The sequence below is a fragment of the Melanotaenia boesemani genome, chromosome 3 (genome assembly GCF_017639745.1).
Source record: "Melanotaenia boesemani isolate fMelBoe1 chromosome 3, fMelBoe1.pri, whole genome shotgun sequence".
Taxonomy (NCBI): domain Eukaryota; kingdom Metazoa; phylum Chordata; class Actinopteri; order Atheriniformes; family Melanotaeniidae; genus Melanotaenia; species Melanotaenia boesemani.
Window position 1 is genome coordinate 20,324,398 of NC_055684.1, and position 12,959 is coordinate 20,337,356.

Here is a 12,959-nt window from a genome sequence, read left to right on the forward strand (position 1 = left end):
AACACATAAAACTCAAACACTGCACTTATGTTCCAGTTAGGCTTGATGTCTACTAATGAACATAGCTTTCTTTAATACATCTGGTGGATTATTGTTTCTAATAGTAATAATAAAATGACAAGTAGAAAAATCTATTAAAATAACTTAATTACAGCTTTGTGTGTCTTCTGTGACATTCATATGTGAATATAATCAGCCAATTGGGCAACATTGTGGAAGCCTGAAAACCCCTCTGGTGTTAAAGCTGGATGAACAAGTTTTAGAACTCTTTGAACATACTGATCTGTAAAAACCAGCAGGCAAAACAGGTCAGCAGACAGAATGAGTTTCCAAAATTTAGTGCTTGTTTTAAATTTATGATGCTGATCCTCTCAAACAAATTATGAACAGGGTATCCGCTGGCTCAATATTCAGTCGTGTCTACAACCTTTAATAACTTCCATAAATTTTTTAGTTAACTTTTCTAAAGTCTTTACAATGTTGTTTTGTCAACAATCTACTTAACTGGAGTTGTTTGTGACACTGCAATGAACGTCAAAGCAATGTTAAATACATATAAAACTTAAGTATGTAACCTATCTTAACATTTACTTTATTGAAGTCATTAAATTTGTATGAATAAACAATGCAAACCCTAATTATTACTATAATTTCCTTGATTTTATTTCTCTGAAATGTCTAAATGAATTCAAGATATTCCATAAAACAAAGTTTAAAAGACCTCACTAATCAGCGCTGGCCTCAAAGAATTCTTGTGGTCTGGGAACTGTGTCCCAATGTGGTTGGCTCATGGATGACTGCAGGCAACATTTTTAAGTATTTTTCAAGCTGCCTTTTCAGCATTGTATTGTTTCTGAAATGGAAGTCTATGAGGTAATGATCCTCCCAGGATGCTTTTATTACTGCTTCACAATTTCTGCATATACAGTGATAAAAATTTAGTAAAATGGATATAGATAGAGAGCTTCAACTGGAATAAAAAATAGGAATACACAGTTGTTTTTCCGTTATACGGGAAGCTTTTATCCATTTATGATGCGTTTTTATGGTCATGTGCCAGTAGGAGAAGTTTAGCAAAGATACCTTTTTTGTGATGCAAAAATTAATCCAAAACATTTCTGTCTTTGATCCCATGTTTTATCTGCAAAATTACAAAAAGGTGGTCTAGTTAAACCAAATATTTAAGACTGGAAACAAAGTCAGAGATTGTATAGAACCATTAATTTACAACAACCTAGTCTTTTTATCTCATTTCTAACTGCAGCAGATCCATCAACACACACTAGTCAAAAAGGCAGAAGTGGAGGATTAGTGATGCCTTCATTCCCTTCCCATCATCATTTAAAAGGAATTACAAAAGATCAAAGACAAATGGACCGCTGCAACACTGGTCCTTCAGAGACATTCTACCGCACACAACGTAAAATTTATGGACGTCACTGAACCCAAACGAGAGTTTGACAAATATCTTCAAGCCAGGCTGCTAATTTTAACTGAGAGGATATTGGTTATGGTGGATCCTTTGCAACAGGGTCACAGTGTTAAAACTCAACACTGAAACTAAGCACTCATCAGCAGATCAAATGATCCTCTCAGTCTTCACAGATCACATGACTGGATCGCTCATGATGACTAACACCACACATGACTACTGCTTTAATTGTATTCATTCCTGATAAATTAGTATGTTTTTCTTTACATTTCCATATGCCTAACTTTCACCAAATTCGTTTTCTTGCTACTAGTAGTCTGAGTTGGTAAAAATAAAAACTTTAACAGCACAATGGTCTATTCTTATCAACACAAGGTTAATCCTTAAACACACATTTTAGCCGAAGTCTTAAGTGCAGCAGAGGCTGGTTATATCGCCTGTAGTGTAAATACATTTTAGCTTAAAAATGCTTATTAATGGAAAGCACAGGTGCTGTGAGGTAGCAGCTTCAGTAATCAGAGGGTGATGGCAGAGTGAGGGAGGGAGAAGTGGCTGCTCCATTGTTTATCTCCAATTATAGCAGAGAAAACACCACAGTCCTCCTCTGCACAGCGAGCTGTGAAGAGCAGCAAACAGCCCTCAGTGCAACAACAGATCTGGCGACCTCGGTGGAGCTCCAAGCGCTCGCACGAGTGTGTTTAAGAGAGGTGCTGCAAAAGAGAGGCTCTTCACCACGAGAGGGGTCTGAATTCCAGACATGTCCTTATTAAGAAAGGGCTGCGAGTGCTCACTGTTTCTCCTCCTGCCTCCCTTGTGTCAACTCAACGCCCTCCCCTCCTCTGCCTTTCCCCCCAACCCCTCCACCAAGAGCTCAGAACGTCTCTACCCAAATAAGGGCAGGAGACCAGGGGGATGCGTGTATGGGAGGAGTGAGTTGGCTGGTTGGAGAGCAAAGGGGGGAAAGGGGTGTGTATGGGGGAAGAAGGGCGAGGGGCATTGTGGGCAGCAGGGGGAGGTTGTTGTCCAATTTAGGCGTCCACTTTGGAGTCTGGAAAACAGTGGGATTGTTCCAGTTGGAATGCAACATCAGCACTGAAACGCTGCTGCTTTATGACACTCCGCTCCGGCAACAGGGAGGGCAGCAGCACTGGAGCCATTTTTCAGTCTATCTTAAAACATTTTACTCAGACAATAATCAAAGTAGTCAATCAGTTGAATGGAGACGAATGTAGCATTAGTTTTATCCTAGTAGCTAGCCTTAAGATAAAACCTTTAGGACTCAGTTTAAAAAAGATGATTTACTGCTAGTGAACCATTTTAAAAGAAGTGTTGTTAATAGCATGTAGATTAAAAGGAAGCGCTAATGTGTTTGGGTGAGAAACTATAGGGGCGACAACAAAATGAACAGCCAACACAAAACTAAATATTATTAAGCTAAAGGGCCAAATAAGTTTGCAATTCCAGCTCCTACACTGTAAGAATTAGTTTAACTAGTTTCATAGATCATTGTTACAAAACAGACATCACATTCCTGTTTAATGTGTTTCAATTAATTACACTTTTAAGGCTCAGATGCTACACAGTAAAATAATTAAATAAATTCATTGTAACTTTCCAAATTTCATGGGTGAGATGCTGGACACCGGTGAGACTGGGAGGGTTGTCTTGACTGAATGACACACTGCTCTCACATTAAGCATGAAAAAGAAAAAAGAAAATAAAAATCAATGACACACCTCCCCTCCCACATTCTGGGATTCAAGCCATGAGACTCAGACCAACATGCTACAGAATTCCAATGTGCAGCAGGAATGTAAATAATGCTGCAAAGCTATGTGCCTTGCACATTCATTCAAACAGCACTGTTCACGCACCAAAATCCCTCTTCCTCTTTTCCCAGCCCTGAACGGAGCGATCAAATTGCAGTCCGTTTTCAGCTTCGTTTTTAGGCTTATCTCTTCTCCGGCTCCATCTATGACCCAGCTTGAGTTTGCTGGCACTGAGTTGAGTTTTTCTTCCTCTTCCTAGACAGGACAGTGTACCAGTGAATTCCAGTAATCCTACTGAGTCATTCCAAGCTGTTGGGTCACATGGTAAGAAACTTTTCATTACAGCCTAAGTCAGGAAAAGAATTCCATCACAGATGTTTGAGTGTGCTACAGAATATAGGGAAGCCCTTACAAACACCTGCGGGTAGGAAAACTAACAGGATCTGTGTGTTAAGGTAATAGCAGAAGACCACTGGATAGTCAGCATTTGGCAAATGAAAACCTATTCATTCAGAAAAGGCTGATATGACAAATGTTCATATTTCTATTATCCCTCAGTTTCATCTTCCACTGAACATGAGATCATCTTGCTGCTCTTAAATGGACCAACCAGATGGGTTTCTACTTACGCAGCAGAATTCAAAGACTACAGTGAGGCAAGACATCTGTCAAAAATACTCATTTTTATAGTCTGACGGCCAGATCTCCTCTCCAGTCCAGTGGTGGGAAAAGTACCTTTGTTCAGCCAGCAGACGTTCAAGACAAAACAGGACGGATCATAGAAATACATTTTAACAGAGACTAAATATCCCACCATCAGAGCCATGTGAGCCCATTGTGCCAAGGCAGGAATATTAGTACCACAAAGGCACAGCATGTGTTCAGTAACTTGCATTTAAAGTCAGAGTTTGATGCTTTTGCTGCACAACAGTGAGACAGACAGTAAGCTAGATGTATAAATACATGTTTTGTTTTTTTTTTTATTACTTGTTAAATATAAAGAATATTATACTAAATTACTTTAGCAGACACTTTTATTAAAAACGATTTACAAGTAAGGAACACAATAGGCAATGTAAGGTTTGGTATTTTGCCCAAGGATACTTTAACGTTTAGACTGGGAAAAGCTAGGGATCAAATCCATGACCTTCCTATTGTAGGACAAACCCTACCTCCTTGACGAGAGCTGCCATAAAGTAAATACCAGAATTGCTGGAACGTCTACTCAGTCCTACGTTGTACTCCAAAAAAAGGCCAGACATAAATTCTCACACAGGGGCACACATTCATGGGAGGAAAACTATTTTTTGTCTCTTTTCTCATTGTGACTTTTGAATTGCAGCAACCTAAAGCCATGATGAACTAAATAGGTGGTGGGGTGGAGGTGGAATTGAATAGTGGTGCTGCTTTCAGTCATTCAAATGTACATCATACATATAAAAGGCCAGCATTTTTTTTTTTTTTTGTCTTTCTTCTGAGGTATTATTATTTAACTTCAACACGTGAATCCTTTACTGAAATACTTTTGTCACTTCATGATTTGATTGAGGCAATAAAATTATACGGTCAGGGTTAGAAAATGATCCTGGTCAAGGCTAAAACATTTACTCTTTACACTGCAACCATTATCATCATAACAAGTATCTACAACTTAATGCTACATAGTCTGTTATGGTAATATTCGCTTATCCCCAAGTTTCCTTCAGGATCAATAAAGTATTTATCTATCTATCTTTAGCCTTAATGAACAAACAACTGATGAGGTCATACTTGGGAGGAGGACAGTTTCTTAAATTATATATGCAATTAAAAATGGTTTATTATTATGGGTATGCTGCTTTGGTGAGTTACTCAACAAACATAATGTGTTTGTGTTTTTGCTCATATCCATTTCTTAAATGTCACTTCTGGCTATAAGGGGGAAAAAAGGCTAAGATGCTAAATTCAAGGCTTCAAAACAGTCATCCACAAAGCACTGACTGATGATGCAAAAGATACATCCATACCTTTTTTTTTTTTTAAATCAGTGGTTTTGAGCTTATTGTTAGCTGTCCTCATGTGTTTGTGACTGCTTTTCTGATGAAAAGCAGCAGTAATGAAGTGTCTCTCGACACCCTTCCAGTGCTCTAATGCCATAAATAAATACTACATGGACATAGAACCTTGGGTACCTTCCCATCTAAAGTACTCAAACATACAATTTGATCATAAATCATAATCATAAAACAAGAACTTATACAGACACTAAGAAGATATATGAGATAATTTCATTAGCTGCTTTCTACCTTCTTCGTCTCTCTGCAAAAACAAGCAGCTCCCAACTACATGTGTCCTGAGCAGTCAGCATATTTAAACTTTTGTTTTTTGTTTTGTTTTTTTTTTTAACTAAATTCAAAGTATAAAAGGTAAATAAATACAAAATGCTAAGAATTTGATTTGGACCCAGTAAAGAAAAAAAAATCTGTTTATCTTCTATTAACTAATTTATTTGTCCACTGTGGATGATTCAGATCTATTAAATTATTATTATCATTTATTTTCTGGGAAATCTAGAATTTTGATCTCACACAAACACTACTTGAAAAAACAATGTTTTTTTTCTATCAACAGCTCTGGGTATCTCTACCACCATGACTCAATCCCACTGATTCATGTCCTAAAGCAGATTGCAAACAGATTTCCTCCAAATCTGCCTTTTCCCATGCTGATCCATCATGTCTGCTCTGTTTTCACGTTTCAAAGTCAGAGTTTATATACCACTATATGTTTGCTAACCAGTACACAACTTTTAAATCAGTCTTTGTTTAAATGCTTTAAGCTTGAGACACTTCTTGGCAAAAAAAAAAAAAAAGTCTCCTGCTAGCAGCCAAAAGCCTCATCTCCACCAAATCTAAGGTTTACACACAGAAACGAATCCTTTCCTAATACTCCTCCACATGAGAACCACATATCTTGTGAAGGTTGAGGGGCTCACACACATGTAGAGTTAGAGCTCTGTCACAGCGAGACCTCTACACACACACACACAAATGCACAGACACACACACATGGACACACAAACACACATTTGACGGGGGAAACAACAGGTCTTGGCGGCAGAAGGAGCAGCTGCTCTCTAAGGTCAGATTACAGATAAAGAAAACATTTTAGGTTCCAGGCCAGGAAAGCTGCTCTCTGACGAGCGCCTTTTTTCCCTACTAACACAGACTGCACGGTTTAACTGCAGCACTGAAGTTGATTTAGCGGATAAATCTGAGGTGATGAGCTGGCATGAGTGTCTGCTGACACCACTGTCTTCATGAAAACACAAGTCCCATCAACAGAAAAAAAAAATCACCACCACCACCACTCTCCTCTCTCTCTCTCTCTCTCTCTCTCTCTCTCTCTCTTTTCTGTGTCTGTGTTTGGCCCTAATAAATTCTCTCCAACTCCTCCAATAACTTCCTCCTACTTCCTATCTGGCATGGCGCTCAGGAAACAATCAGAGCTGAGAGTGAGAGGAGGGCCGGACAGCCAACAGCTCACACGGCAAGAGGGGAGAAAGAGAGGCAGAAGGAAAACTTGAGGCAAAAACACACACACACCATATGCACCCCTTGTCAAGTCAAACATTTGCAGTTTGATACCACCTTTGCCCAAGGAAAACAATAACCTTCAGACTAACATCTTAAGCACAGGAATGTCCACATTTTCTGTGCTGAAGCCATCTGAAGCAAAGAGACTGACATACTTTTTTTTTTTTTTTTTTAATAATTACACCCCCTAAAAAATCAAGCCAAACAATTCTTATTTATTGCTTTCTTCAAAACAAATCAGGCAGAGTGGAAACAGGCCAACTCAGTGTGAGGTAAGAAGAGGGAGAGTCAGTCAGAGACTCAGGCGGATAAATGAGTATCACACGTCGAGCCAGAGCCCGAACATAAGGCCCGATTCATTCATTGATTGTTCTATTAAATACTGGCTGCCCCTGGCTATGTGGTTTTCCTTCATCTGTCATGCTTTCAGACAATTAAGCTTTAATCTTGTTGAAGAGGGAAAGACGGACATAAAGTAAGGCAAGAGAGCACGGGTGTTTTCTTTCTTCTTTCTTCATTTTTTTTTTTAGCTGTCTGAATCAGCATTCTAATCGGAAATTTTCCAAGGAACGTAGTGAGAAGCCATTCTAGCCTGAATTGGTCATTTTGTGGTGAGGGGAGCGGTTTGGAGCCATAATCTGTGAAACCTTTAAGACACACAGCAGAATGCACCGGATAATAATTCATTTAACCGTACGAATTGTGCCACAAGGCATTAAAAAGCAGCCATGGTTTTGATCAGGGTCATATTAAAGAGATTTTCACAAAGAGTAACTACAACGACGTATGAAGAGCAGAGGCTTGGAATGAACTTGTTGCACTGCTGCTACACTGTGTACGAGCACAAGCTTGATGGTCCTAAAGGTGACTTACACTGAAGTGAACAACTCCATGCTGCAGAAGGAGATCATCCCCCAACTCAAAACACCCTGAGCAGAGGGATTAAAGGAGTTTCACATGAGTGCCCTTGGGTCACTGGAGCTCCAGTGCGACACAGCCCACACACACACACATACATACACAACTCAAGACAGGCCCACGGTGGGAGTAAGTCTCCTGTTATCTGTAATGGAGGCTGGAGTGGCCACAGACATAAGCACACAGCCTTTTACACATTTCTGTCAGGTTCTTCCTCCTTAGAGTGCATTTATATGGAACATCACCGCTAACAGTTGGTCGCTGGAGAAAGAACAACTAAAACATTTAACAACTTGTGGACAACTGACACAAAGAGTACACTGTTCTAGGCCACTCCCCGGCTCCTCCCTAGAGTGGTCCGAACAAGAGGCCAGAAAGCTTATCTGTTCAAACCTGATGGCTTGGAGGATATGTAAACATGTGCAGTGCATGAATGTGAATACAATGTTGATAAAATGCGTTAGTGGAGACTTTGAGAGTGAAGTAGCTGGTCTAGGTTTAAAGATAAACTTCTGGTTGAAATTTAGCTCTTTCCTTTTGGCTGTATCGCTGTGACAAACAGCTCATGGCATATTATGGTATTCATCAACACAACTGCACTCCTCAACCCAGCCACTGCTTGTTAGTGTCAAACTGCATATTGTATTCCAGATTGCCATTAATGCCCTTCTGCTGAGAGCTGCAGGCTTTTCTCTGAGGCCCTCTGTGTCCTCGCCATACAGACATAAGTGGTATTTGTTCAGATCTGGCTTGACAGAGGGGTAAGTGTACACCATTTGGACGAGCACTTCTGGGGATGGTGCTAAAAAGCAGCCAATGTCTGCACAAATGGGCAAAAGCTCATTAGCTGGTCTTCTGTGGGTTTAACACAAATGGGTGAAGCTGCTACGGACAAACGATCAACAACCTCGCATCCAAAGTAAACACGACGCAGCATCAACTAACAACGAATTTCAGCCCAACCGCTACAAATTATTTGCCAAACCCACAATGTCTTCAGTTTCTGATTAAAAAAAGAAAAAAGAAATCAATAATTGAAAGACTATTTTCTTTAAGCCTAATGAAGAGAAAACAAGCTCATTAACTCCCCCCTGATAAACAGCCTGAAGAAACACAGCTGGGGCCTAACAAACAGACAACAGACACTTTGAGGGGATATTACACCAAATAATCTGACTGACCTTGGTGACATGAGTGAAGCTGTAAAACTATCCCCCTGCATTTATCTCTCTCACACAACGTACGCTAAATCCACTATGGCTGAGAAACATGAAGTACATGCAAGAAAAGAAAAGACCACATTGTACACTGGGAGGCCGACACATTCATGCTGCGTAAAAACAAAGAAGGGGAATCTGTCAGAGCAGCAGAAAGCCTAATCCATTCCAGATTTACCCATCAGCATCAAATCTATTATTAGGCATCTTGGTGAGGCTCATTAACCAAGGACACATTGTTTGGTTGTTCTGGTGGATAGTTTCATTTCAGAACATTATTTCCACATGTTACACAAAAGTGTTTCCCCAACATGGGGTTAAAATTGTAGATTGTGCATTTCAGCCCTAACTAAACATGACCAAAAGAAAAAAAAAAACATGCAATATCGGATCCTTCTCAAGGTTTAGGCATAAGATTTTGGGGCGAAACAGACTCTGCAATGGGTCAGATACCACAAAAGCCAATCCGTGTAAATTTCCTGGTGTACTGATAAAAAACAAGAGGCAGGACAACAGCTTTGATTTCCACACAAACGTTTGAAAATAGTTACGAATGTAAAAAAAATTCCACTGAGAAAACATTACATAAGACGGGATGATTAAAAAAAGAACAAAGTTGAAAAATCAACAGGTTCTTCTGCTTACTGTCACCAACCTGACAGACTGCATTCTGCTGTTGGTCAGACATGTTGACTGCCAGTAAACTGCACAACTTATGTGACTTCTTTCAATTTAGGAAGCTAGTTTTGTTTTTTTTTGTTTTTTTTTTTACATTTTCCAATCAGCGCAAATATTTTAAACCTTTTATATCTGTAGAGTACACAGGCTGAAAGCAGGTGTAAACTGAGGTTGCGCACATATAATTATACAATTAGCCTGCAACAGATCCATGCATCTCAAGTCCTCACCTAAGAATTATGTACTTAGAAGGACTTTGCAGAGTATCATCACATGCCCGGTTTGTTGGCATGAAAAAACATAGAAAGAACAGGATTCATTATATTGCATACACCACTTAAACAGATGGATATTTTAAAAAAAAAATAAAAATGTGATATTTATAAATAAATCCAAGTTCAAGGCAAAGTGAAACATTAGTCATAAACACACTGGACGTTTATGGAAATATCCTCTTGTGCTTTCATTCTAAAAAAGCTCTCATAATACCCAAGATGTGTTTTACATAAATGCACATTTTTCTGCCAGCTAATATTTAGTTACCTGCTTTGACAGCAGTGGTAAAATTTCTAAATTCAGCAGGAAATTACTACAGGAGTTATAATATTCATAATTTAACATTTTTCTAGCATGATGTGTGGCTCAAACATGGTAAAACCTTGAGAAAATTCTTATTTATTTTCAGTCTTTTTGTTCATTTAGTTGTAAATCTGTTGCTGTTCTATATTAATAAATTGACACTACATGTTGTATACTGTGCTGTTTGTAGATGAATATGTGTAGCGTGTAGATATGTGGGGAAAACTGCTATCATGCAAGCCATTGTTGAAGTTATTAATCCCTTATTCACAACTCAGTAGTCTTTGGTTCAGGTTTGACTATAAACGGATAATCTAATATAAAACTTGGGCATTTTTGTTACGTTTACTTCATTATAAATCTCAGTGCTGTAAAAGAAAATGTAAAGAGAAAGTATGTGCAGCTGATAGAAATCTCAGCTGAGACATTTATTTTTAAAAATTTGATAATATTACCACTCTGTACTTTTCTTAATATAAAAAAAAGCCATGTATGTGTTGATTAACTAAAAAAAAAAAAAAAACTCCTCTTCATGAAGTGGGCTGACAGATCAGGACCTTGTCTTACCTCTGGGGTGCAGAGGTCCAAACAAGTCTCAAGTTATTCCTCCAAATCGTTTTGGTGTGTCTTCGTACCGGTTGATAGATCTGTTCCTGGAGGCTGAAAGTCTTGGATCCAGGTACGAACTGTACGAGAGAGAAACGAAACATATTGGCTTGATTTTGTTCTGTTAGGGGGGGAAAAAAAGGAAAGAAAAAGTCTTTTTTTGTAATAGTGTGTTCCAATGAGCGGACTGCTGGAGGAAATCTGATTAAACAGAGCCTGTCAAAGATATTCCTACACACTGGGAAAGTCAAACACAATTGTGTATCAATCTTCTCATATTTTCTTCCCTCCCAACGCAGGCAGCTCCGCGGAAAAATGTGAAAAATGACAGTGATCTGAAAACTTCACCGAGACAAGCGGCATGAAAAAACTCCTCAGTATAGGCTGTGAACAGAGAGAAAGAAACATTAGTAGAGAACTTACCTTTTTATTCAGGCAGTCACTTTATTCCTCTCAGGGAGACCAGCTGCTCTTTTTTACAAACTTAGTAATTATTTGGCGCGTTGTTGTTTTCCCTAATATTTCTCAGAGGTTTGACAGTATAAGTGGAATGTTAAGTATGACTTTGGTATGAAATCAACGCACTACACTGGAAAACGAAGGGGGAGGGAAAAAAAAAAGACTTTTCAAGGAGGAGCCATTGGTGCGCGTCAATCAACGAGCTCGTGGGGCAGTGACTCCTCTGCAGGCCCCGCCCACAAATCTCTCAACACTGATTGGAGCTTCCTGTCTTAAACCTGTCTGACAGCGCGCACATATTTATATATAACATTAATTAATTAATCTTTTAAAACAAATAAGAAAATATTTAAAATGACAGGGAATATTATTTAAAAATGCAGAGATACAGAGAAATTACCAGTGGGATTATTAAGTGGCTTTTAATCATTCAGTGACTGCTACACAATAAACAGTTAAGCATTGGTAACTTTTTTATGTTTACGTAAATGAAAATTTTAAATGTATGAAAACAAATACTTTGAAAACTTTAAAGGTCAGGGTTAGGAAATAATTAACCGTTCATTACAACTGAAATGGTCATCTAATATGAAAAGTAAAGTAAATTTAATAAAACAACAAGCATTCAATAATATACTACAGCTAAAAAGTTTGGGATCACTTTCCCATTAAATCCAATGGGATTTATACTGGAATAAGATTTAATAATGTTACATTCTTTTCATAAAATGTAAACAATTCTAATCCATATTATCACCCATGTAGGGAGATGCCAAGATGATGCTGCATTATGACCAAAAAATATGGAAGTGTTGATATAGAACGACATAAATCATAATAAACAGCTATGTCCACAAGTACTTGGATGTCAGGGGTTTAAATATTTTCCATGACATATTGTAAATGTTATTCTGACTAGTTCTACGTATTGTGTGCTCTAGTCCTTTAGTTTCCCCCATTACATTTCTACTCTATGCAACCAAACATGTATTAAATCCAGAATACATCATTTAAATTCCCATGATCCAGACGGGTGAAATTTCAGGCCAAATCATAATATCTGAATGTGAAACAAAGTAACACACTCTTTTCAGGAGGAGATGCTGATTCATTCCTGAACATTTAAACTAAAAAGAGGTGAAGTAGTCCAAACCAGAAAAAAACCTCAAGACTGCGTTGAAACAAAACACTAATTTGAGTGCAGGGCTTATTATTGCAGTACTTACTTTTATATTAAGTAGATAATTTTAGTGTTTCTTATAAAAGATCTCATACTTGTCCATAAATCACCAATGTGTGCTTGTAACCTGTAACAGAGCCAATGTTATGCCATTAACAAAAAACATTACACCAGCTGAATCAAACTAATGGGTTTAAAATTTCATAGCCTCTCTTTAAAGGTTGGATAATTGTCTACTTACAGATTAATTTAGCAGCTAAATGCTATATGCACAATATAGAGTAAAAACACAATCCTCAATGTGGTTGTTTGAAAGAAAATACAAAAAACTTGATCGTGTTATTTTTAATAGACCCATCAACGGTCTATTAAACTACTAACATTGTGTCCCAGTAAAGACCAAATTAATGCACATCTCCATTCAGCAACAGCTCCTTCTGTTGGACAACAACATAGCTGCAACATGTTGCAAAACAATGCATGTGTCCACCACTGGCACATCAAAGCAGACATGTTCTATACACATGGTGTAAAAGTGACTTACAT

The 12,959-nt window shown here is 38.3% G+C and overlaps 1 protein-coding gene across 7 annotated transcripts in view; it reads right to left on the reverse strand.

Annotated features, from left to right (window-relative positions):
- The window catches only part of tead3b (TEA domain family member 3 b), a 30,732-nt gene extending 19,365 nt beyond the window's left edge, over positions 1-11,367 (reverse strand). For 5 of the 7 annotated variants that reach the window (XM_041981113.1, XM_041981111.1, XM_041981107.1 and 2 more), the window contains exons 1-2: positions 11,198-11,367; positions 10,736-10,854 (exon numbers count right to left, since the gene is read on the reverse strand). The gene's annotated coding sequence lies outside the window, so the exon portion shown is untranslated. The remainder of the gene's footprint in view (positions 1-10,735; positions 10,855-11,197) is intronic. The other 2 variants (XM_041981108.1, XM_041981106.1) reach the window with 1 other exon arrangement.
- Positions 11,368-12,959: the final 1,592 nt, after the last annotated feature.